Below are 26,988 nucleotides of genomic sequence, written 5' to 3' on the forward strand. Positions count from 1 at the left end.
TAAGAAGCTAAAGCCACTTCAGCATGAGTTCGATTCCTGCCTGCCCCGGAGGTGACCACATGGTGTGGCAGACCTCTCCTGACCCGCCTGCTGCTCCCCTCAGCAGTGTACTTCGTTGATCTGCCTGTTCTGCTCCCCGCTCTGTCTCTGGTGAATCCTCTCACCCTCCGCATGTCTGGCCTGTACCCCAGTTCTGTATGAATAAAATAAATCTTTAAAAAAAAAACTGCCCAAGGACACATACGTAATAGTTTATGAAACCAGGTAACTTGCTGTAGAGACTTTCTTAGTGTTTATTACTGTTCTTACTGATTATTACATGTGAATGTGAATGGTTTTCTCATCCTGGCAGTGTAGTTAAAATAACTCCTCTTTAATTGTGGGGAGTATTTTCTTCATCCTTATGGAACTTTAGGGGTCAGCAGAGACAAATCTAATGTTCCTAAGGTTTTCTAGCCATAAAATCTGTTACAAATTTTTATGAAAATTAGATAAGTCTTTTTTTTTTTTCTGGGTGTTTTCTGTATGCCAGACAATGTGAGGGGGTTTTGCAGGCTTGACAGTCCTCAGGTAATTAGTAATAATCTTAATTTATTGAGTACATTTGTTGTATTGATTGCCTTTACTTAAATGGTGTAATTGATATTATGCAATTACACAGATGAGAAAACTGAGGACTAGGGAGGTTAAGTAATTTGCCCAAGTAGGTTCCTGCTTCATGTTCTTGGTACCTGCTGGTCACTTTGCCTGGCTTGATCCCTGTCTTCAGGATGTTTTGCTTAAAAATCTAACCTTTCAGTGAAGTTATTTTCTTGACCATGTCATGTAAAATAATACTTTTTGTCCCTAACACTCCCTTTCTTTATTTTGTTTTATGGCTCTTAGAACCATCATAATGGTTTGATATGGGTTGTCTCTTTCCTCACACTGGAATGTAATCTCAGTAATTGGTAAGGATATTTGCCTGTCTTGTTGATGGCCTTAATCCTGTACACCTAAACTCATGCATGGGACGTGGGTGACACAGAAGGTTAAAGTGCAGCACTGTGAAGCGATCTGCAGCCACTGCACCTCAAGTTAGATCCCTGGCCAAGGTGGTGACCCACATGGTGTGGCAGACCTTTCCTGTCTACCCGCTGCTCCTCTCAGCAGTGTACTTAAGTCAGTCCACCTGTTCAGCTCCCCACTCTGTCTCTGGTGAATCCTTTCACATACACACCCCCGTGCCTCTGGCCTGTACCCCAGTTCTTGTATGCATAAATAAATTTTTTAAAAAAAGATGGACATTCCTTGGAACAGAGAAGTGCTGTGACATGTGCTTGGGCCTATTTTGAGGTGGAGTGGGAATATAGTTGATTCTCATTGTGCTTTTTAAAATCCTAGTTTCATGAATTTCCTTGAATTCAAGAAAATTCCTTGAATTCCAGTTTTTGTGAAACTGTCTGTCTTAGAGGTCTGCCTTCAGCTTCTGCTTAACAGTCAATCCTTCATTTTGCTAGAGGTTCTTTCATGGACTATATATATAGTATGTGATTTGCACAGTAGGGGGGATAGATGTGAAACTGAGAGCTGGCTTCTAACAGGATTCCTAGATTTGGTCTTTATCATTTAGTAGTAGATAACATACACAAAACATGTACGTTCCTGCATACATACGTTTGTATGTTAAAAAATTGCCATGGATTGAAACTCTGGATAATATTTCTTAGTTAATATTTTGTTAGTACATAAGTCATTTTATGTTTCTACTCAGAAAATTTGTATCAGTAATGTGTGTGGTATTAAGCAACTGGAGTTCAGCAGATTGAAGCTAGGAGATATGTTACAACGTCCCATATATAAAATACATTGGCTTTTGCAGGGGAGAAGTTATAAAAAGCAGAGGGGGGAAAACTAATTGTCAATTTGGGCAGGAGAAGGAAGTAGGACCATTCATAGAGTGGTCAGGAAGACAGGGAAAAGTCTAGGAAAATGTAGCACAAAATCCATAAGCATCTCAAATTTGAAAAGAATCCAGATGGCATGTTTTCCCATCTGGGAGATGCTTTTAAATTGTATACAATATAAGAACTGTTGTTCCAATTATGTCAAGTTAAAACTATCTTTAAAGCTGATAGAATCAGTGATTATCCTTATGTAGATTGTTTTCTTTGTGGCATCTCTTGGGAGCTGAGTTCTTCCACATTGGATTCCAGGTAAACAAGAATAGACTAAGCTGGGAAGTGGTCTTGGGCAAGAAAAGAGGCACATTCTAAAACTAAGGTTTTTATTGGAGTTACTTGTGGGACATTGTATTATTAGTGTAGATAATCAAAGAATTGATAACTTGAGTATGTCACTAGTATTAGAATAACATACTACTACAATTTGATACCCTCTCCAAATAGCTATGATAAATGTGATTTGGATTGCTGGAATATGTATATTTTGAAAAGCAAAACCATTTTCTCTTTTTTCTTCCTTTGTACTTCATGTGAAAAGTGTTTAGGTAGCCCCTCAATTTTCCTTGGGATTTGTGGAAAAACTACCTTGGGTAGAAATAATGCCAGAGTATTTTATAAAATCTTACTTTTCTGCTTGGGATAACATTTCAAAGAGAAATTGAAAACCACTCAAATTCCACTACTTCATTCCAAATGCCGTATTATTTCATTTTGATAAAATACACATAAAATTTTACCACATTAACTATTTTAATGATGTGGTTCCAGTTGTATCTAGTCTGTTCACATTGTGTAACAATTACCACCATTCACCTCCAGAATGTTTTTATCCTATAATAAAATCCTGTATCCATTTAAACAAATCCCTGTTTCCCCTGTGCTTTCAAACATTCCCTGATGACCAGTGTTTGTTTGGTTTTGTGTTTCTATATATTTGACTATTTTAGCTACCCAATATAAGAGGAAACAGAATGTTTGTCCTTTCATGACTGCTTGTTTTACTGTTACACTTAAAGTGTAATGTTTTCAAGGTGTATCTTTGGGTAATTATTGAAGAGTGCCATTGCTGTATCATATAGTAAGAGATGTTTAGTTTTATAAGAAACCACGGAGCTTTCCTCCAAAGTGACAATACCATTTTGTATTCACATCAGCAATTAATGATAATTTCTGTTGATCTACAGCCTCACCTTTATTCGTTGTCTTTAGGGTGATGGATTTTGGCCATTCAAATAGATATGTGATGATACTTAATTTGCATTTCCCTGGTGACATTTGATGTGGGGAGTAGCTTTTTGTTTGCTTTTTCACCATCTCTTTTTCTTTTAAAATTGCTTTTATTTATGCATTCAAGAAGTGGGGTATAGGCCAGAGGGGTATGTGAGTGAGTGAGTGAGTGTTGGGTGGGGGGAGGATTCACCAGAGACAGAGTGGGGAGTAGAAGAGGTGAATCAACCGAAATTCACTGCTGAGGGGAGCAGCAGGTTAACACAGAAAAGGTCTGCTATGCCGGTGGGCCTGCTCCCTGATCAGGGATCAAAGTCATGTGTTAGTGCCTAGCAGTAGCTTGATAGGCTGTCTTTAACCCCTGTGCCAACAGGGAAGCCCCTTTCTCTCTCTTTTTTGGTGTGGTATCTGTCAAGATCTTTGCCTTTTTATCAGTTTGTTTTCATATTGTTGTGTTTTAAGATTTCTTATGTTTTTGATAGGTCTTTTATGAATTGGATACATCTTTTGCTCAAATTTTAATTTCTTTACTTTTCAGCAAGTGGTTTGAATATGACTTGAAGACACTTAAATTTTAGCCTGAAGGTCTTTAAATTATAAGTAGATAATCTTTTTCTGGTTAATTAAATGTATAGTGACACTGACACTAGATATTTTAAATTGGATTCATGTATTGAGTTTGTAATGTCTATTCACCTTATTTTATAGTACTAATTCATTTCAATTTCCAAATCTAGTTGCTTAGGAAATCTGCAGTTTCCTCTTGTCTAGTAGGGCAGTAGTGCTAAGTTGCATTCAGTGGATGGTTTGTGGATGAATTGTGCTAAAGTGTTTTGCAAATAAAAAGGATGAAAGAACCAGTGGGGGAAGCCCAGCTTTTGTTTTCCTTACTTCATTATAATCTTAGTAATGAGACCTTCAATGAAATTAAAATTTTATTAGCCTGTTTCTTAATAGTAATGATTATTTTTAGTCATGAGTGGGGTAGATAAAAATCGACTGTTTGATGTAGTTCTTAAAAATGTTATGATTGCATTTATGGTTATGCCTTTTCCATAATATATTTCTTTCTGGTAGGGAATCCACCTACTGTTGAAAATTTGCCAGTGTCAAGGCATTATGAAACCTATAGAAAACCATACTGTTCTTTAAGGTTGTCTGAGAATGCTTTGGACTGGCCAAGGGAAGACACATGAGCAACTTTATAGTGAAGAAGCATTCAGGTCTGGGCAGAGGCGTTAGGAGCAAATTGGAATTTCAAACATCCTTTATAGAGAGTATGGTCTACTTTAGTTGGGAACATAAATATTTACAGCAAAAGATGATCATAATGTTAATGTTTCTGCTTCCATGGTGTTTAAATTCAGTCAGGAGGAAGAGAGAACACAAGGAAACAAGAAAATAACAAGTTCAGTGATAAGGGCTACATGAAATGAAACAAGGTGATTTTGTTGAGAGGGGAGTAAGACTTCATTCACCACATTAAACAATGTAACATTAACACTTCTGTTGCATAGTAGATGCTCAAGAAATATTTGTAGAAAGAGTGAATAATTTATCTGAATACTGATTAAAACATGTAGAGATAGATTTCAGTCATAATTGTGAAGTTACTAAATTTCGGAACTTTTAGAAATCATTCAGGGTTTGATTGAGGCTTTAAAAAAATTTATGCATACAAACACTGGGGTGTAGGTCGGAGGTGGGAGGTGAGATGATTCACTAGTTACAGAGTGGGGAGCAGAACAGAGGGATCTATTGAAATACACTGTTGAGGAAACAGCTAGCTAGACAGGTCTACTGAGCCATGTGAGTTAGTTACCTGGCCAAGGATCAAGCTCAAGTTGCACTGATTGGCAATAGCTTTAGAATGCTGAGACTTTAGCCCCTGTGCTGTGACTCCAGGGAGATCCTGGTTAATTTTTTTAAAAAAAGATTTATATATTTATGCATACAGAACTGGGGTACAGGCCACAGGTGCATGGGCAGTGAGAGGATTCACCAGAGACAGTGGGAGAAGAACAGGCAGATCTACTGAAATACACGGCTTGTGGGAGCAGGGGGTGAGACAGGAGAGGTCTGCTGTGCCATGTGGGGCACCTCCTAGGCCAGGGATCAAACTTGCCCAGAAGCCTAGGTTAGCAGTGCTGCACTTTAACCTGTTACACCACCAGGGAGGGGCTCTGCTTAATTTTTAAAATCAGTTTGAGAAGCAAGAAATTTTGAGACCTCAGGAGCTTGTGATTATTACTAAAGAAAACAAGAAATTAGAGGTAATGTGGAAAAGTACCAATCTGAAGTTCATTAAAAATATGCTGTTTGTAACTATGTCTTAGCTCACTATCTGAGTTGTGATCATTAGCGTACTCTAATCAGTTTTATTTTAACAAATTAAGACAAGATTTTACTCTTAAGCATCTGATTTGGTGTGTTTCAAAACTTACACAGGTTTCTTTTGCATGTTGTAGAAGTTAAAGCTAAAGCAGGTAAGAGACGTGCAATTAAAACTATATTGTGTTCTTCCCACCACTTGTAAGGGGGACAGAGGAGGGGAAATAACTTTGCTTGCATTGAATTCTTATATGTTGAAGGTATTAACAAAGTATCAAATTCTGAGTGTATGTTAATCAAATGTATTAGTGGGTGATGATTCCACTATAACTTTAATATATTATAGAGTTTACTTAGCACTCTCTCTCTGTCCTTATACTAATCTTTAAGGAGGATTGGCCTGATGGTATTCCTGCTATTTTGCAAATGAAGAGGCAAACAACATGGCCCAAGGTCACACAAGTAGAATTGGTAAATTAAGTAATAGAACACACATCTGTGTTTACTGGTTCTGTTTTTTTTTTTCTTAAAGATTTTATTTATGCTTACAGAACCGTACAGGCCAGAGATGTGGTGTGTGAGAGTATTCACCAGAGATAGAGTGGAGAGCAGAACAGGCAGATTGACAAAGTGCGCTGCTGAGGGGAGCAGCAGGCAGGTCAGAAGGGGTCTGCTACACCGTGTGGGTCAGCTCCCTGGCAGGGGATCGAACTTGTGCTGCGGTGGCTTGGAGAGCTTCATAATAAAGTGCTTTAACCCGTTGCACTTTCAGGGAGAGCCCCTCTGGTTCTGTGTTCTTTAAAACCATAGAATTCAGAGCAGAAAGAAGCCTGGAGAACTCCAAACTCATGTGACATTACAAAGCTAGTGTGCCAGGATTCTAGCCAGGTCTTTTCCTCCTGTAGACTATACTGTTTCTAGGTTTTCTTGGTGTCTGATCCTAGAGATGTGTTGCTACTGGATGAATTAGCTGATAACAAAGGTATTTGGGTTTCTTAATAGTTTTCTGTTTTCATGCCTGTACTTGTAATGGTGAACAACTTCCAAAAACATTTGAATACATTCTAAGGCAGCTTGGGATTATGAAAAAAAAGGAAGCCTTAAAGGCAAGCAGATTTTAGTTGTAATTCTATGTATGACTCACTTACTCACTAACCGTGACCTCATAGAAATTGCCCAACATTTTGCTTTCTCATCTGTAAAATGGGCAGGATATCACCTACCTTGAAATGGTTAAAAATAGTATATTATGAAAAAAAATTGTATGTTTCTGAAACATGGGATGTTCTTGGTAATACTGATGTTACTTTACAAAGTGTCAGGAAACTCACTTCTTGATAGTATTGACTGCTTTAGAGACATATAGTGACAACTAAGTTGAAAACAAGTTTGGGGATGCATTTGTAGCATAAATGACCAAAAGTTTCATATATGGGTATGTGTGTACCTACATAAGTGGGCACGAACAACTTACTAAGATCTTTAAATGTTTAATACTATCACTGCCACTCATTCAGTCCTGCTAAGTGTGACCTATTAAGCCAAGTGCATGACATCTGCCACTTACTGCAGTATCTTTGGTTTGTAACATTGTATAAGTTTCAGGTTGACAGCTTTTTGGTTCAACATGTGTATGTACATTATGAACACCACCAAAAGTCTAGTGTCCATTCACCATGCAATTTTCTGTTTTATGTACTCCTTATATATTTTCCCTAACAGCTGTCATTTTAATTCTTTAGGTACTAGACATGTAAAAATAGGTGTAAATCTCCACATTTTACAAATAGCAAAACATTGTAAACTCTCCCTAATCAAGAGCCCTAAACTAGATGTTGATCTCCTTGAATCTATCTGATTACAAAATAGGGGTTTAATTCAACATAAAATCTATGAACACAAAATCCATTGGTAAAAGGCAATGGGTTAAATGATAATGTCTTTAAGAATCTATGAGGAAGCACTGTTAATATAATGAAATACTGGGGTCAGTCTAAATATTTAAAAGTAAGTAGTTATGATAAACCACATCTGGTGGAATTCCATGAGCTATTGGTCTATGTTATGAGCAATAATGTTAATGGTAGACATGAATCTAGGGGTGAAAAATAATAAAAGTTATACCCATCTTAAGGATACAATTTTGAAAAATCTACATCTAAGTTAGAATAAAACCTGAGAAGAAAAATGCAAATAATGTGATTTTTCAGGGTAATGGATGTTATGTTATTCTGTTTTTTTTTTTTTTAATTTTTAAAAAGATTTATTTGTGCATACAGAACTGGGGTACAGGCCAGAGGCTCAGGGGCGGTGAGAGGCTTCACCAGAGACAGAGTGGGGAACAGAACAGGCAGATCGACGAAGTACACTGCTGAGGGGAGCAGCGGGCGGGTCAGGAGAGGTCTGCCATGCCATGTGGGTCACCTCTGGGGCAGGCGGGAATCGAACTCATGCAGAAGCGGCTTTAGATTCTCAGTGCTGTGCTTTAACCCGCTGCGCCACCAGGGAGCGCCTGTTATTCTGTTTTTAAAAAGTAATTTTGTGTACTCGTGTATGTAGGAAGAGGACTCAAGATCACATGCTTCCTATGTGGTGTGTACTGAAGAACAATGCATGTAAAGCATTCTGGGGGTTTTACCTAGATGGTGTATATCGGTTCCTCTACTTCCAGGAGACTTGAATATAGCCTCAGCATCTGACGTTTTATTGTTTCAGTTAACTAAAGACATTATCATTTAACCCATTGCCTTTTACCAATGGATTTTGTGTTCTTGAAAATTACAGTCAAAATAAGCAGACCTAAATATAACTATTTTTGTACCTTAATGGATTTATATGAGAATCTTTATCTTATTAGTGACAAAAGAAGCATGCTTTAAGCCCCAAGTAATATGTCCCGTTGCTGTGTTAGGAGGGAAATCCATCCATTGTCATCTTCTGTCCTCATTGCTTTTTGTGTAGCTTGTCAATCACAAAGCAAACCCTTTACTGCTCTCTGCCTTCTGAATCACTTCATATATTTTATGGTTGATATGTTTTATGATTTGTGTTCTTTTCTGTTTCATTGCATCCATAAAAAAGACTGGTTGAGGTGTTTGAGTCCTCTTTCTCTATTCATCTGTGAGTACTGCAAGACACAGTGCACTATTGATTCTAGCATTTCTCATTTATATTATGATTTTAAAGAAGCTTGTTAGCATATACCTGGGTAAATGGTCTTGGTGGTTTGAAAACTTACAGAATGTTTTTTCAGTTATATTCCAGCTAAGGATATTGTTAAATTGATTCTTTCTCTGTATCTGTCTGGCTTGTTCTTCCATTCCTTTAAAATTAATCTTCATGGAGTATGCAAGTTCTTTGTATTGTCTGCCTTTCTTGGGTTAAGTATTTAACTGAAATAGTTCTGTAGCATGGTCCTTATGTCTTTAAAGGGATTTTTAAATGGTTAGATCAAACTGCTTCAAAAGAAGGTGTTTTATTACTAATTGTATAAAATCCTTTCTTTTGGTAAAGATTCAGTACAAAAGGGGCATAAAGTGAAAAATTCCAGTCCCTCTATTCCTAGTTTTGAGAGGAAAACCACCGCTGATAGTTTCTTGGTATTCTAGATATTTTCTAGATAGAAACAAATTGGGTCATATTTACATGTATTGCTCTTTAACTATTTTTTTTTCCATTTGAAACGATTTTAGATTTCATAATATCAACACATTTTTTAAAATTAGTTTTTCCTGATTGTGTATAAATTTCTGTAACATTATGCCTGTGACCTTTTCCACTTACATATACGGCATAGCAAAGGATCTGTCTCAGGCAAAACTTTGAACACCATAGAAGTTCTTTCGTTGTTAGCATTACTGTATTTCAACACATTTTTTTTTTAGCAGCAAATACTTTATATTTACAAATCTAATCACCTTAGTAGCTTTACAGACTGCAAAATTTTTTCTGGGCATACATGTCATTTCTTATTTTTTCTCCCAGAAAAAGTGGTCTTGTATAATCATTGCTCTTTACTAAGTTAGCCTACATATTTTTTGTTGTGAGTGAAATTCATGAAGATAAGATTTAGGTCATAACTTATTTCAAAAGAATGAAGTTCACATGTTTTAGTGTCTTCTCAGAATGAAGTGCATATAAAAGATGCAGTTTTTGTCCACACAGTCTTAATTTATTTGTTTGTTTTTATTTTTGCATAGAAGAACTAGGGTGTAGGCCGTAGTTACAGGAGGTGAGAGAATTCATCAGCAAGAGCGGGGAACAGACCAGGTGGATTTAGTGAAATATATTGCTGAGAGGAGCAGTGGGTGAGACAGGCGAGGTCTGCTGCATCATATGTGGGTCACCTCCCTGGCTGGGATCAAACTCAGGTTGTAGTGTGATAGCACTAAGACTTAACTGACTTAACTCATAGGCCACCAGTGATTCCCCCACAGTCTGTATTTCTTTCTTTTTTTTTTTTTACGATTTTTTAATTTATGCATAAAGAACTGGGTATAGGCCAGAAGTACCGGGGCGGTGAGAGGATTCACCAGAGGCAAGAGTGGGGAGCAAGAGGAGCAGCAGGTGCGACAGGAGAGGTCTGCTGTGCCATGTGGGTCACCTCTGGGGCCGGGGATTGAACTCGCACTGAAGTTGACTGTGGCCAGTTTATAGTCCTGTGTCCTAACCCGTTGCACCACCAAGGGAGGGCCACAGTCTGTATTCTTAATAGAGAAAGTAGCTAAGGAAGCAAAACATTCAACTACCAAGGTCATTGTAATGATGAAAGCTTAAAAAGTATAGGAACAGAAAGGTGGTATTTATCTGGAAGACTTCAGGGAGTGTGTCTTACAGAGAGGGGACAGTGATTAAGGTTCACTAGTTTATCAGGGCATTCCAAACCAGTACCAACCTCTCCCCTGCGTTTCCCATATATTATAGTAGTATCCAACTGATCTTAGCTCCTTACTATTCCAAGTAGTTTCTTGCTTGAATTGTTTCTAATGCCTAGAATACTCTTGTACCCACTTCCCAACATAGCAGTACATTTCCTTCAGTATTTAGATTGGGGTCACCTGGAAACCATAGTAGAGTGCCCTTTTCCCAGTTAAGAGCTATTTCGCTGTGCCTTGGGGGTTCTAATGCATATTTATGTCCAGTGTACTTAATTGTAATTGCTTGTGTGGCACCTTTACTGTACTGTAAGTTCATTTGGGAGGTGGGTGGCAGCAGCTATGTTTTATTCATTTTCCTTCAACATTCTGTTGTGAAAAATCTTCCAACACACGTAATTGTACAGTGATTACCCATAGACCCAGCATCTGGATTCTACCTTAGAATAATTGCTATAGTTACTTTGTCATATATCTATCCATTTAGCCATTACTCCCTTTTATCCACTGATCACCCATTTTTGGGGAATGCATTTCAAAGTAAGTGAAAGGCATTAGTATCTTTCACCCCTAAAGACTTTATCATTAAGGTCTTTAAAGTTCATGTTTTATTCATTTTTTCTTACCTTTTGAAAATTGTGCCTGTTTTTAATCCTCATGGTTATCACAGTGCTAGTACAGAGGTGCTTAATGGTTGAATTGGAATCCTTAATTTTGTGCATTTGACTGTGAGTATATTGTACTTGAAAGGAGCAATTCATTAAGGGTTGGAGTGGAGAGAATTTCATAGAACAGGGATAATTATTATGATTATTAGAATAATTTATTGTTTAAATGCAATGAATTCAGGGATAGGGTGAAAGGGATAACTAAGTTGGGAGGATACCAGAAATTGATCCTAGAAGATAGGGTTTTAATTGGGCTTTAGAAAAAATGATTGTAGGTTGAGTGGAAGTGGGCAGCTATGGTTACCGGCTGAAAAAACAGATTGGGAATGAGCACCTTTCATGGACTAATGAGACAAACACTGATTAGAGCCATGGGTTTAATTTCATTAATAGAAAAAGCATTTTTTGTTACTGTTTTTGGAGGAGCTCATCAGGTTTGTCAAGGGGCTTGATGATATAACAAGTACCTGAATAATTTATCCTGTGTTTTTCTTAAACTTAAAAAAAAATACATTCTTTATCTGATACTTTTTTCAGTTGAGTAAATATTTGTCTTGAGTTATTTAGATTTGTTTAGAAGCTGTCAAGAAGAGCCCAGTGTGAGTTGAAGTCTATGTGGATTGAACTTCCTGGAGAATTTCTATCTTATGTATCTTAAACTTTGGCACTCTTTTAGGAAAGACACATTTCTTTCTTGTGGAAAGAATAGTGTGTTGATTGACCATTGGTGGCTTAGACTCTGGGAAGTTTCTTAAGGACATTCTGGGGAAATGCATCATTGAACTGTGGGTTTCTGTCATTTGAATGAATAAGGTTCAGATGATTAAGTGGCCCAAAGGCAAAAGGGGGAAGTGTGTGTGTTTCGCTTTCCCAGTTACTCATGCTTTCTCTCTTTCTAAAACTGGGTCATCCTGTGTTTCAGAGGTTTCTGATTTCGTGGTTTACAGCTGCTTTTTCTTTTTAAATTAGTTTTTGTTGAGGTAATGTTGGTTTATAGCACTACGGTTTTCAGGGTCTAGGGTCACACCTCTTCAGATTGATGCTACCACATCATGCCCCCACCAAAGCACCATTAGTTCTCCACCATAGTTGAGTGGACTGCCCTCTTAATTTCCACCTCCTCCCCTTACCTTTTTAATACTCATCCTCATCTTGCACCTCTATAGTCTCAATTCTACAGTCAGATTTCTAGGGTTTGTTTTGGTTCAGTTTTGTCTTTATTTATATTCCACATCAGTGAAATCACCTGGCATTTGTCTTTTCCTGGCTTTTTAAAAAGAAATGTATTTATTTATGCATACAAAATTGGGGTGTTGGGTATGAAAGGACTTACCAGAGACCGAATGGGGAGTAGAACAGGCAGATCTACTGAAATACACTGCTGAGGAGAGTTGTTGAGACAGGAGAGATCTGCTGTGCCATCTGGGTCAGTTCCCTTGCCAGGATGGAACTCGAGCTGCAGAAGCTGGTGATAGTTTGGTTGTATTGAGATTTAACCCCTGTACCACTAGGAAGGGCCCCCTCCCCCAAGATGAACTGTTCTAATAGTAGAAGACTTTTACAGTTCAATGATTTTATATAATTTATGTTGTGCAATGTCACCATTATCTATCATTAGAACTTTTTTGCTTTCCCCAACTGAAACTGTACCTCTTAAAAACTAATTCCCTCCAGTTCCTGACGAAACACCAATGTTTAAAATTTCTTTGTATTCCTTTTTGTTTTCAGAACTCGCCCACTAAGGATAAAGTGTGCTTTAAAAATTTTAAGTACTATGTTATAATCTCTTCTGCTTTTTCTGTCTGCTCATTTAGTTTATTTGATGTCTGTGACTAAGTTTAGTTTTTGCTATTTTTTTCAAAGTTTGAAATTTCAAGAATACAGTTTCATTTCTGAATAAGTATTACATTTTCTTAATTCGAAAGTTAAAATTATATAGGAGAGTATGCATAGACATTTCCACAGATCCCTGTCTCCTATATTCCTGCTTTATCCTGCCCATTAGGCAACTTTAAAAATAACCTTTTGTATTAATCCTTTGGTAATTGTATTAGTGTAAACAAATATCTATATACTATATAGGTTGCTTTTTATTTAAGTTTTACTTCTGCATACAAGAACAGGCCAAAGATATGGGGGCAGGGTGAGCACAGGCAGATCAACTGAGTACACTGCTGAGGGGAGCAATGCACGAGACTGGGGAGATCTGCACTTTTTTGTGGGTCTCCTCCCTGGCTGGGACAGCTTCATAGTGGACAGCTTCCTAGTGCTGTGCACCACCAGGGAGGGCCCTACTATATAGATTCTTATTTTATGGTTTCTTGTTGAATGAAAGCAAGACTTAACATGATTGTTTCAAGCACTGACATTAAGTGCCAGACCTAACAAAAGATTTTAAAAGTTGTGTTGATGTCTTTCATTGTGTGAGAGTTGAATCTTCCCTGCCAACTTCATAACTATCTCATGATCTATAAGTTATGATTAATAATGAAGGAGGTAGGTTAACTGGTAACTTTGTTAATGATTATGTAGCCACTTCAGCTGTGGAGAAACTGTGCCTTGCTTTCTATCTTTGGATAGAAAGAGAGACAGGTGTATTATAGTTGAATACTTAGTAAGTTATTGCCAGCCAAAGCATGGTTACAGAACTAACCTGGATGTGTGGGGAAGGGAACTTATGAAGCAAAATTTCAAGTAAATGACATAAGTGGGATATTTGGCAGTCATTGGTAGAATAATTTACAAGTAGTTAGAGAAGAAAACTTTTCCTTCTTTATTGTTTGGAATTCATTAATCAGGAAAGCTTAGTACAATTGCTGTTGGTTAAAGAAAGACTGCTTTTCGTGATGAAGAGGACACTTCAAGTACTTGACCCAAAGCAATAATCATAGAATAAATTGGGTGGTAACTTGAATGTGAAGATTCTCCTCATGCTGTTTTCCAGTTTTGCTACATTATTTATTAGAAACATTTTTTTGTGGTTGGTTATTACAGTGTATATTTTTCTGTGGGAAGAATTTTCTTAATTAAAAGGGAGAATTTTCTTATTTGACTGATAGCATATTATCATTGGTACAGTTACCTCCTTAAATCCAAAATTGTAATAACTATAAAACTCTCCAACTTAAGACAGTAGTTTAACAATCTCTGCATTACTGGCCCTTATTGAAGACCATCAGTTAAAATACAGCTGTTAGTTTTAAGCCGGGGCCTAAAGAACTGTTTTTCTGTGATCTGTTGGCTGTTCTGGAACCTCAACAGAGAATGGCTATTTTGAATGGAAGAAACAACCTATAAATCTCCCTTTGGGAGAAGTAATAACTTCTGACTAAGGGATAGAGATGGAGATAAGTATGGAGAAGAGCAAATGGCCAGAGTTAATTGATTTCTGCTGTCTTATTTGCTGTCCTATATGGACATTGGTAATTCAGATTTGTGCTTCACTCCACATTGAACAAATTAGTAATCAAAGTGCTTGTTTCTTTTAGCAGATTTAAAAATGAGAAAAAAGTCTGCATTAGAGTTTCAGATTTACTAATGCACAGAAACATTAGTCCTCTTAGATAACTGCCTTTAATAATATATTACTCTTTTTTTTAGATTCATCTATTTCTTTATGCATACAGAATCGGGGTACAGGCCAGTGGTGCAGGGGCGGTGAGAGGATTCACCATAGTCAGAGTGGGGAGCAGAATAGGCAGATCAATGAAGTGCACTGCTGAGAGGAGCAGCAGGTGAGACAGGAGAGGTCTGCTGCGCCATATGGGTCACCTCTGGGGCAGATGATCGAATTTGCATGGAAGTGACTGTGGCCAGCTTTGCAGTACATGCTTTAACCTGCTGCTGCACCAATAAACTTGTTATGGTTTTGGCATACAGTAATCTTGTTCTCATCAGTTGCTTTAGGAAAGTTGAAAATTCTTGTCATTCTAGAGCTCTGATTAAGAATTATTTTGTTGTCCCTGTTTTTTGTTTTACTGTTGAGTGGCATACTAAAGTAATGCTCCCAGATATGTAAAGGCACTGAAAATGGAACAGGTTACAGGGCAGATTGTAACATCTGATACTGTCTAGCACTAGTAATCTAACTACATGTATGAAACATTTAGGTATCTCTTTATACTGGGTCATTTCATGTAAACTAATAATAAACTCCCTCTCCTAAGTTTAGTGGAATCACATGCTACATTTTAGGGATCAGTAACTCCTAATTCCTAGTGTCATCTCACGAGGTCATTTTGGCATGAATTGCTGTTTGTCTGAATTGCTACAAGAAAGTTTTTAATGTTTATTTTCCAGCTATAAGTTTTGTGTTTTTCTCTTGTGGGGGAGCTTTGAGACTTGTACTCGCAAATTTTGAACAAGGGAATGTTGAACATTAAAATGAGTTTCAGTGATAGTTTTCATATCCTGTGCAATGAATAGCTTTAAATATATCTCTGGGAGTACCTCAGATTTATTTTATTTTATTTTTAAGGTAGGTATTTCTTTGGATTGTTTGCCATTAGGTTACATAAAATTTGGTCATTTTAACATGTGAAATACACAACAAAAAACTGTCAGTAAAATTTTTCTCAGTTTCAATTGTCAATGTCAATTTTTAAAATTACGTTTCAAAAGATAGCAATACTTAAGTATAAGATGCTTTTGTATAGTGGAAAGGTATTCTCATGGAATTGGTGATTTGTAACATCTTGTGAGTAGACAGTAGAGAAGCTTGCTTGATAAAAGGGAGTATACTTTTTTCTGATTAAAAAAAAGTATACCATCTTAACCATGCTAAATGTGCACATTTTTTGGGGGGGGGTACAATAGAATTAAAATTTTTTCACATTATTCTTCATTTTGTACATTTTTTGTAATCCCCGTGAACTTCCCACTACCAATTCACCCATGTGCTCTTCCCACCCCCATTTTGGCATTGCTCCCCTCTCCTCACCCATAGAATGTCTCTGGTTTATAGTTGTTAGTTGATGTTCTTTCTTAATTTATTAAAATTACTATATCTAGGGCCCTCCCGGGTGGCGCAATGGGTTAGGATGCAGCACTGCAAACCAGCAGAAGCTGCTTCAGTACAAGTTGATCCCCACCCCAGAGGTGACCCTATGGCGAAGCAAACCTCTCCTGACTCGCCTACTGCTCCCCTCAACAGTGTACAAGTAGGGCAGTCTGCCTTTTTTGCTCCCCACGCTGTCTCTGGTGAAGCCTCTCACTGCCCCTGCACTTCTGGCTTGTACCCCAGTTCTGTATGAATAAATAAATAAGTCTTTAAAAAAATTACTCTATTTTTTCCCCTGACCCCTTATACTCCTGCTATGAGTGAAACCATCTGGTATTTCCATAAAATTGATGAGTGGATCAAGAAGATGTAGTATATATATGCACTGGAATATTACCCAGCAATCAAAAAATATAATCTCATGCTATTTGCGGCAACATGGATGAAACTGGAAAGCCAGAAAGAAAAAGAAAAATACTGGATGGCTTCACTTACAGGAGAAATTTTTTTTCTTTATAATATAATAGCTTATTTTTACATCATTTTGTACATTTTTTTTTCATCTCAATTGTAATTTCCGTGGGTTCCCCATCACCGAGTCACCCGTGTGCCATCACCATAGTCCTGTGCACTTCCTCCCCCCAAATGTGCATATTTTAAAGTAAAATAACTTTGTTGTGAAGCAGATAGTCATAACTTTTTCATAATGCAAGCCTGAGGCTCTACCCATTAAAACACTTCCTCTTTTCCACTCCCCACCCCTTGGTAACCACCTGTCTACTTTGTTTCTGTGAATTTGACTATTTTAGATACCTCATGTAAGTGGAATCACAGTATTTGTTTTTTATTACTGACCTGTTTTACTAAGCATTTAAGGTCTGCAAGGTTCATCCATGTTGTAGCATGTGACAGGACTTCCTTCCTTGTTAAGGATGAATAACATTCCATTGTATGTGTGTTTGATACTTTGTCCATTCAGTTGTTGATGGACATGTGGGCTGATTCTGCCTCTTTGCTATTGTGAATAGTGCAATTATGAACGTGGGAGTGCAAATATATCTTTGAGATTCAGCTTTCAACATTTTGGTATATTCAAATATTCAATATTTGGTATATTCAAACATTCAATATTTTGGTATATTCGAAGTATATTGAAAAATATACTTCGAAGTGGGATGTCTGGATCACATGGTAGTTCATTTCTGATAAACCTCAAAGCTGTTAATCCATGGAAGTTGTTCCATTTTTTTCTATATCCTTGCAGATACTTGGTATTGTGTATCTTTTCCATTCTAGCCACCCCAGAGGGTCTGTTTAAAAAAAAGTATTCTTTGAATAGACAACCCGGGGTGTAGGCCAGAGGTGTGGGAGTGAGAAGATTCATCAGACACAGAGTGGATTTACTGAAATATGTTGCTGAGAGGGAGCAGTGGGCTGGACAGGAGAGGTCTGCTGTGACATATGTGAGTTAGTTCCCTGGCCAGTATCAAACTCAGATGGCAGCAGTGATACTGCTGAGACTTAATCCCTAGGCTACCAAAGAGGCCTCCAGAGGGTTTAAAGTAGTATCTCATTGTGGCTTTAATTCAGTCCTTTGCCCATTTTATTTATTTGGGCTGTTTGATTTTCTGTTGTTGGAATTCTTTATAAAAGCTGGATATTAGCTTAATATCAGATATATGGTTTATAAGTAATCTCCTGTAGGTTGCCTTTTCACTCTGCTGATTGAACACATCAGCACAATTCTTTAATGTATAAAATTCTTGATGTTCCATATATTACTTTTGCTGTGTATTTGGTGGTCTTGGTATACCAAGAATTCATTGTTAAGTCTGGTGCTGTGAAGCTTTCCTCCTATATTTTCTTCTAGAAGTTATAGATTTAGCTATTAACATTTATATCTTTAATACATTTTGAATTAGTTTTAGCTTATGTTATTAGGTAACATATGGCCCAGTTTTATTCTCTTATATGTGGATATCCAGTACTCCTAGTATAGACATTACTGTTCCCCATTGAGTTATTTTGGCACCCGTGTTTAAAAATCATTGGAATGTATATGTGGGAATTTATTTCTGGCCTTTTTTTGGGGGGGGGGGTCTATGTTTCTACACTCCCGTACAACACTTTTTTATTTTGGTGACTTTGTAGTATGTTTTGAAATAGGATGTGTGACATGCCTTCAACTTTTTTTTTTCCTAGTTGTTTTGGTTATTTGGAGTCCCTTGAATTGTATAACCTTATTCTGTTTTTAGAAAAAATGTTCATGGGATTGTGGTTCATAGGATTGTGATAGGAATTGTGTTGAACCTATAGATAATTTTGGGGTTGTGTGGATATCTTAACAACATTGTCCTCCAATCTGTGAACAGGAGGCCTCTTTCTATTTATATGTGTCTTTAATTTCTTTCAGCAATGTTTTGTAACTTTCAGTGTGTAAGTCCTCCACCTCCTTGGTCAGATTTCTTTCTAAGTATTTTATTCTCATTGTTTTTGGTGCGATTAAAAAAAAGATTTATTTATTTATGCATATAAGAACTGGGGGTACAGGCCAGAGGTGACGGGGGGGGGGTGGTGGTGTTGAGAGGATTCACCAGAGACAGAATAGGGAACAGCATATGTGGATGGACTAAAATACACTGCTGAAGGGAGCAGTGGGTGGGCTAGAGCAGAGCAGAGGTCTGCTGCACCACGTGGGTAGCTCCCTGGCCAGGGATCAGGGATGGAACTGGTGCTGCAGTGGTGCTGCAGTGGCTGCAGATTGCTTCACAGTGCTGCGATTTAACCCCTTTCATTACCAGGGAAGCCCTTTGGTGCTATTTTATTTTTTAAGATTTTTTATTTATGCATACAGAACTTGGGTACAGGCCAGAGTTGCAGGGGTGAGAGGATTCATCAGAGACAAAAGTGGGAAGCATAACAGGCAGATGGAGTGAAATACACAGAGGGGAGCAGCAGGCAGGTTAGGAGAGGTCTGCCGCACCATGCGGGTCACCTCCCTGGCTGGGGATTAAGCTGGCACTGCAGAGGCCACGGATTGCTTCACAGTGCTGTGCTTTAACTGGTTGTGCCACCAAGGAGGGTGCTGAACTTATTAATGGAGCTTTTTTTGGGACAGGGTTGGAATCTAGGATGTTATACATATAAGACCATATTGTCTCTTAGTAGAGCTTTAATTTTATTCCTTTCTGATTTGTATGAACTGTTAGTAGTATGTTGAATGGAAATACTGAAAGCAGTGGTTATCCTTGCCCTGTTTATAATCTTAGAGGAAAGCTTTCAGTCTTTACTATTGTATATGTTATTAGCTGTGGGTGTTTCACAGGTGGCTTTCATTATGCTTAGGTACTTTCCATTTTTAGTTTGTTGAGTATTTCTGTCATGGAAAGGTGTTGAATCTTTTCCAAATGATTTTTCTGCATCAGTTGAGATGGTCATGAAGTTTCTGTCCTTCATTCTCTTAATGTGGTGAATTACAATACTTGATTTTTGTTTGTTGAACCAGACTTGCAATCTGGCAATAAATCACACTTGGTCATGGTGTATAATGCTTTTAGTATGCTGTTGAAATTTAGTTTGCTAGTATTTTGTTGAAGAGGAGTTTTATATCAGTATTCATCAGGGATATTGGCCTGCAATTTTTTTCTTGTATCTTTATCAGGCTTAGATTTTCTTTTTAAAATAATTTGCATGCCTTAATCTTTATTTAGGACTACTTAGGGTTAAAAAGAATTAAAATAATTTAATATGTAATGTGATTCTATCATAGTGTAGAATTATTAAATGTAGAATCAGTTCTGAATTAAAGAAATAGGAAGTATTTACATTTGCCCATCAGCCTCATTATGAAATCATATTTTATTTATGAACTTGAATATAATTCAAGCCTATGAATTGTGTACTAGGGTGTTGAAAGAAGGTTAGAGGTTTTGTATCTAGTGGATGCTAATGCTGGATACTTTGTTACTAGCTGATGATCAGTGGAAGGTACAAAAATTAAATATGTACCATGTATGTTATGTTTGGGGGATCACATTAAAATAAAAAATGTTATACTTAGTAGTATCTTCAGGTCCCCATAGCTTGAAAACTGCTGTTGCTCAGAATCTGCCAGTAAGCCAATGTGGTGTGGGTTTGAAAGTAGTAATGTTTGTATCACGCTGTTTATTATTTACAAGTATTAACACACAAGTTTAGTTTATTGATGGTAATTTGATTTCCAGGTGTAGATAATTCACTTTATATCAGCTAATTGAATCTTGGCTTTGAAATGTTGATGACCACTACACCTAGTTGGTGATGACATTTTATTAACATACAGAATGTTCTGTCATTGGGGCATGTTTTTAAAAATACAGCGCCGAAATTAGAAGGAAAAAGATAAATACTGGATGGTCTCAATTATGTGGAATATTGAGAAACCAAAAAAGGGGTCAAGAAAAAGTCAAAACTAGGTGCTGACCACAGAACTGAGGCCGACAGCAAAAGAGGTAGTGTCGGGGAGCAGTGGAGGAGAGGGATGAATACATGGGAATATGGCAATCGTTCATGGGTGATGAGATGAAAGAACTGTGGGGACTATGACAATGTAGGAAAAAAATAATACAAATGATACAGCAAGATGAATGCAAAGTGTGGTGTTTAGGAATATGTGAGATGAAGAATGAGCATGGACAGTACTTTAAAAAAATTATTCATATTGTAGCTGTTGACCTTGGCAGGTTTACCTGTTCTGGTAATTATCTTTGGTTAGGGCCAGATAATTTCTAGTCAAGTGAAGCTTGATAGGGCATACTGTAGAATTAGCAGACTTGGAATTAGATAGTTTATGTGTGTCCAATATATCGGGTATGATATGGTATCTAGTGTCTAGCAGCAGCCAGTGCACTATGTTAGACAGATAAGAGGACAGTATTGTAGCATTGAGATTAGGGCAACTGGAGAGACACAGGGAGACTGTTTTTAGGGTAGGTTTTAGGGGCAGGATTCCAGTCCCTGGGTTGGTGTTGGTAGATATGTACAGTAAGAACAAGGCAGGATATCGATCCTTGGATAACTGAGGAACAGGGTGCAGCTGAAGTTGGTAGAGTAATGGGTCTGCAGGAATAAGGGAGAAGCCTTTCCTTTCTCCTTTACCCCTTCTTAGTTTGGTAGTGCAGTAAGTTCTCAATATTGTTGACCAATTGGAAACTGCAGCTCTAAGCAAAATGATAGATTGGAAACAGGCCCTTTCAGTTTCCATGTAACTGTTAAGTGAAACAAGGTTGAGTGAAACAATGTTACTTGAGGATCAGCTGTACTTACCTGTTGCTCAGTTGGAGGGAGGGGCATGCTAGAATTTTGGGGAAATCTGATGGTCCCTAGTGGGGCAAGCTGAGTATGTAGGTTGGGCCAGTTGATCTTAATTGTGGTCACATGGACTTAATCACGTTTGAAACTTAGGGAATGTGCAGACAAGGGAACTAGGAAGATTGCTGAGCACCTACTATAGAAATAATGAAAGAAAATATTAAGTTCAATTTAAAGATCTTTAAAAATGGAAGGAAGTAGGTAGTTGTTTCTAGTTTCACCTGGCTTTACTTTCTGGCAATGTGTAGTGATGCCTTATCTGTGTAGAGTGTGCCCCAGCTTATTCCTTCCCCTCTTCCTAGAAGTAAGACTTGTTTTTGAACTGTTATGGTATTAGTGGGGCTTGATATGTACTTAGTTAATAAAGCCTATTTACTTTTGATGTCCCCATTCCCTTTTCAGTTTTTCAGCTTAAACAGGGTAGATATTTGATCTCTTCAATTCATTAGGAAATGTAAACAGGGTTATTAATTCTTAGGTATGCAGATTTCTTCTAGTCTTAATGTCTGTAGATTGCCACTCCTGCTAGCAGGAACTACCATTAAAAATTCTCTAGCAAAAACAAAAACAAAACAAAAATTCTCCAGGGGCTTCACTAGTGGCCTAGGGGTTCAGTCTCAGGGCTATCACCACTATTATAGCCTGAATTGGATCCCTAGCCAGGGAGCTAACCCACATACGGTGAAGCAGATCTCCCCAGTCTTGCACACTGCCCCCCTCAGCTGTCTATTTAAAAAATCTGCTTGTTCTGCTTCCCACTCTGTATCTGGGGAATCCTCTCACCCCCACCCCCAGAATTTCTGGCCTATACCCCAGTTCTTGTATGCATAATAAATTAAAAATCTTTAAAAATTCTTTTTTTTCTTTAAAGATTTATTTATTGATGCAGAACTGAGGTACAGGCCAGAGATGCGGAGCGTGAGAGAACCCACCAGAGACAGAGTGGGGAGCAGAACAGGCAGATTGACAAAGTACACTGCTGAGGGGAGCAGCAGGTGGTTCAGGAGAGGAGAGGTCTGCCATGCCATGTGGATCACCTCCGGGGCAGGCAGGGATCAAACTCATGTGTAAATAAGTGGTTTAAGCTTCTTAGTGCTGTGCTTCAACCCGCTGTGCCACCAGGGAGGGGCCTAAAAAATTCTTTAAAGATTTAATGTTAACTTGTGGAAAGAATATATTTGCTGATGATACATGTGTTAACTATGTGTGCAATCAGACTTTTAGGTTAAAATTTTGTTACTGGTCTGAGTATGTGTGATCTTTGCTCTACGTCATTCTTTTCACCCTGTCATTTGCTCAGACAATTAGCAGGACTTTGGGGAGATTGAAGGTAGAAAAGTATCTTCTTGAGCAGTAAGTCTTTTTAAAGTTTTAAAGGCTATTGTTTATTAAGGGACTGTAGCTTTTATTTTGAAAGTTGGTATTTTGTCTTTTTTTTTTTTTCGGTGAGCTTTTCATTTCTTGTCTTTCACTCAAAAAGTTGCCATGTAGTAGTTGACATAGGAATTTGAGTATCTTTACTATTTGATCAGATGTGCTATTGAAGGAACTACTAGTTTGCCTTCTAACAACCAGTATCAAATAAATTACAGACTTTTGACTGCTATCTTTTAAGAACGTTGAATAAAAGGAACATTCCTTTGGGTTTTGTCAAGAGTTTGTAAGAAAGTTTCTGTTTCCTGCTAATCTTAAGTAGGTGAGTGTTAATGCAGACAGTTTTATGATACAATTCATTTTTTGTAAATGCTTAACTTTGAGATAGTTTTGTAATTTTTTAGGTATTTAAGATTTTTAAGAGGACATTAAAAAGAATTTTCTACCTTCATAATTTCCTTATTTTCATACACAAAATAAATTTTTTTTTCAATTGCCCACATTTCACTTCTGAATATGTTAGTTGTTTTTCTTTGCTTTGTTAATAATTGTTTTGTAACATAGACCTTTTACTGTAGCAAGCTTTAGTTATGTTGCCACAGTCATCATGTTACTAAAGTATTCTTAGTTTTAATACGTGGATGTTATATTAATTGCATTTTTGTACCATACATTAATCTGGTTGGACATTTCAGTAGTTTTGTATTATAACCTTAGCAGTTCAGAAGGGTATATACATATCCTCGATGGGATTTTTTTTTTTTTTTTTGATAGGTGGAGGCATGGAGGAAGGGTGAGTGTTAAGAGGTTGGTGGGGGTTGTATGTGCTGAGATTTGCTGGCTTTTGGCAGTCTAATGTTTCTGCATTTTTAGGGAAAGAATTAACACACTAGCTATTTGAAGTGTTTTTTCCCAATCCTGAACATGTGGATTCTAAGGGACATTATTAATGGCAGTTCTGTTTTGTGTTTTTTTATTTTCAGTCTTGAGACCACTTGGGATTGAATTAAAAGGACTTTGAAACAATTTAAGATTTAAAGACAGTATCAAAGAAACAAATCAGGTCTTGTGTGTAGTTTGTTTTCAGGGGAATAATTTTAATGAATTGAGCAAGTCATTATTTGGAGTTAAATATGCAGGCATAGGCCCTCCCTGGTGGCACTGCAGGTTGGAGTGCAACACTGTGAAGTTGGTGGTGGCCACTTCAGTGCTAGTTCAATCCCCACCCCAGAGGTGATCCCCATGGCGAGGCAGACCTCTCTTGACCCTCCTGCTGCTCCCATAAGCAGTGTGCTTTGCCTGTTCTGTTCCCCACTCTGTCTCTGGTGAATTCTCTCACCACCTCTTGCACATCTAGCCTATACCCCAGTTCTGTATGCATAAAAGAAATCTTAAAAAGAAAAAGATGTAGGCATAATCATATGGTTCTACATATTTGTGTTTATATGTGATTGTAGTTGTCCAACAGGCTTTCAGAAGTGGAAGAAGAAAGCTTTTTGTTGTTTTTTATTCATTTTTGTTTTTCTGAGAAGAGAGCTTGTTGCTGATTTTAAATTGGAATCTAAACTTTAGGTAACAGGCCACAAACATATTCCTTGTAGATAACATAAAGCTTTTAGATCTCTATATTAAAAGCAGTGGTGCTGAGAGCATTTTCTTAAAATTAATGCATAGAATTACAACTACATAACTTTTATTAACCCAGTAATAATATATGAATTTAACAAACTTTTAGTGGTAGTATAGTATGACCTATGTCCAAGGATGTGATTTAATTTTATTATTCAATCTATCTACAAATGTATTTTGCTTAGTGTTTGAAAGGAGAAACAGAAACTCGTTATTGCACCTATTTGTCCTAAAAGAAAAATAGTGATTGAGAGTCAAAGCAAATTTCATTTCTTTGCTTTATCTTCCAAAGTTGCTGGAACAGTAACTCTTTTATAGTAGTTACAGAGAATTGGTACATATGATAAAAAAAATCTCAGTTTTTCCTTGACATTAGGTGAGAGCTCCACCTTGTGATCTTTGAGCATATTAAAACAAAATTAATAACCTACTGTAGACTAGGAATGATGTAGTGAGTTTGATTATTAGTCATTTTCTTAAACTTTGGATCCCCAACTTAGGTCAAATGACATTAAGTAAACTTAAAGACCTTGTTTGTGGATTTTTAAATGAAAGACTTGGGTAGGGAGAGAATCTAATTGTATTTATAGGAGTGTAGGCTTTTAAAGTAAAAAGGTTAAAGCTTCCTGCTCTTCCTGCAGGTAAAGTTTACATTTTTAAATTCAATGCTAATTTACCTATTATCCCTTGCTCTTAAATTACTGAGCAGTTTTGTTCTATGAAGAACTATTTTGGAGGCAAATTGGTTATTTAGAAAATGATTGAGATAGTAAAAACTTGGTTACATGGAGTTTTGTTATGTTTAATACTACTAGGTGGTAATACTAGGTGTCTTGTAGTAACAAAAGTATTGCCATAGTAACTGTTACAGGTAATTCCATAAGGGCTCTCTATATTTCACCACTGTATTTTCAGTGCCCAGCATAGCATTTGGTAAATAGTAGATAACTTTTAATTGGTTGGTTGGATTTTTTTTTAAGATTTATTTATTTATGCATACAGAGCTGGGGTGCAGGCCAGAGGTACAGGGGGGTAGTGAGAGGATTCACCGGAGACAGAACGGGGAACAGACCGACTGACTAAGTACACTGCTGAGGGGAGCAGCGGGGTGGATCAGGAGTGCTGGGATCAAACTCATGCAGAAGTGGCTTTAGCTTCTTAGTGCTGTGCTTTAACAACTGCTGCACCACCAGGGAGGGCCCTGGATGGATTTTTTATATAATAGTTTATTTTTACATCATTTTGTGCATTTTTGCATCTCAGATATTTAGAAACATTTTATAACAAATATTCACTAGGATAGGGAGGTAGCCAGTTATTGTACACTAAAAAAATTGTATTATTTACACGAATGCAGTGTATTATATAATTCTTGTTTAATTTACTGCTGTTTGCTTTTCAGAGCTGATACATACTTTATGTCCCTTAAAGAGAATATGTTTGTGAATTAGCTTTAAAGTTGGTTTGAAATCTATTATTTAAGGAATGCTGCAAGTTGGGGCTATAAAGTGCTGGGAGAAGGGGAGAGTTAAACAGACAAAACTAGCATCACATGACCCCTTTGTTGCCATCCAGGTGACCTACGCTCCTTTAAAATACAAAGTTTTTCTTTTTAACAAAGATTACTTTTTGGAATGAGGTAGGACTTACCTGCCCGGCTAGCTCAGTTGGTAGAGCATGAGACTCTTAAAATAAAGTAAAACTTTTTTTGAGCGGCTTGGGTGTATCCTACATGTGATGGGCAAGCCTTAGAACTTTGGTATATCACAGAGGCAACTTGTTAAGTACCAATAAGAAAAAAACATATTAATAGTGGTTTTGAAGTGGGAGAATCCTAGGACCATAATTTAATACAAGAGGACTAAGCTGACAATTATGTCTAAAGAGCTTACAGTATTAGTACTTTTTAAAAAAGAAAAACTCAATATAGTGGTATAGACAACAGTTGTTTATTCAGGGTTTAATTTTGGAGTATTCATTCTTATATCTAATTATCTTGTTATTCATGGCAGCTTAGATTGAGGAAATACACTGTTTTGAAATTCTGAGTGTTAACTAAATACTAGCTGTCACAAAGTGCTTTTTAGAGACTTAAAAGTCCTTGAAAAATTGAACTGTGTTTCTTCTATAATATCCACTCTAATGGAAGAGATCGGTAGAACTGCATCAGTATGTGATATAGTTGAACACTTACTACATGGGTATAGTTGGTCTTACCTGCTTTTTCTTTTGGTGGACACCAAGTACTAGAGTCACTTGGAAATAAAATGAAAAATAAAATTAGTAAAGAAAGTTACACGTAAGATTAAGATAGAGAGCTTTAGCTATCCTATTTTCTCATTTTTTGTTGCAGACTTGCCGATTTCTCACTTCAGAACTGCATCTTTGAATTTCAATACTAGAAATAATACCCTTCCTGTAGCATTCACCTGTTATTCATGTGACATTACTGGTATTTAAATTGATTGTAGGTTCCTTGAGGGAATAGATCAAAGCTAACATTTTTACCCACCTCCCCCTATTCAGCACAGTGGTATTATCATGAAGTGACTATTTATTAATAAGTTAAACTTTGGACTATATGTTTCTTCTGT

The 26,988-nt window shown here is 37.1% G+C and overlaps 1 protein-coding gene across 3 annotated transcripts in view; it reads left to right on the forward strand.

Annotated features, from left to right (window-relative positions):
* Positions 1–26,988, forward strand: part of STAG2 (stromal antigen 2) — a 114,860-nt gene that overhangs the window by 13,476 nt on the left and 74,396 nt on the right. The window lies entirely within an intron of this gene.

This window comes from Condylura cristata, unplaced genomic scaffold (assembly GCF_000260355.1).
Source record: "Condylura cristata isolate star-nosed mole 26May11 unplaced genomic scaffold, ConCri1.0 scaffold00019, whole genome shotgun sequence".
Lineage (NCBI taxonomy): Eukaryota > Metazoa > Chordata > Mammalia > Eulipotyphla > Talpidae > Condylura > Condylura cristata.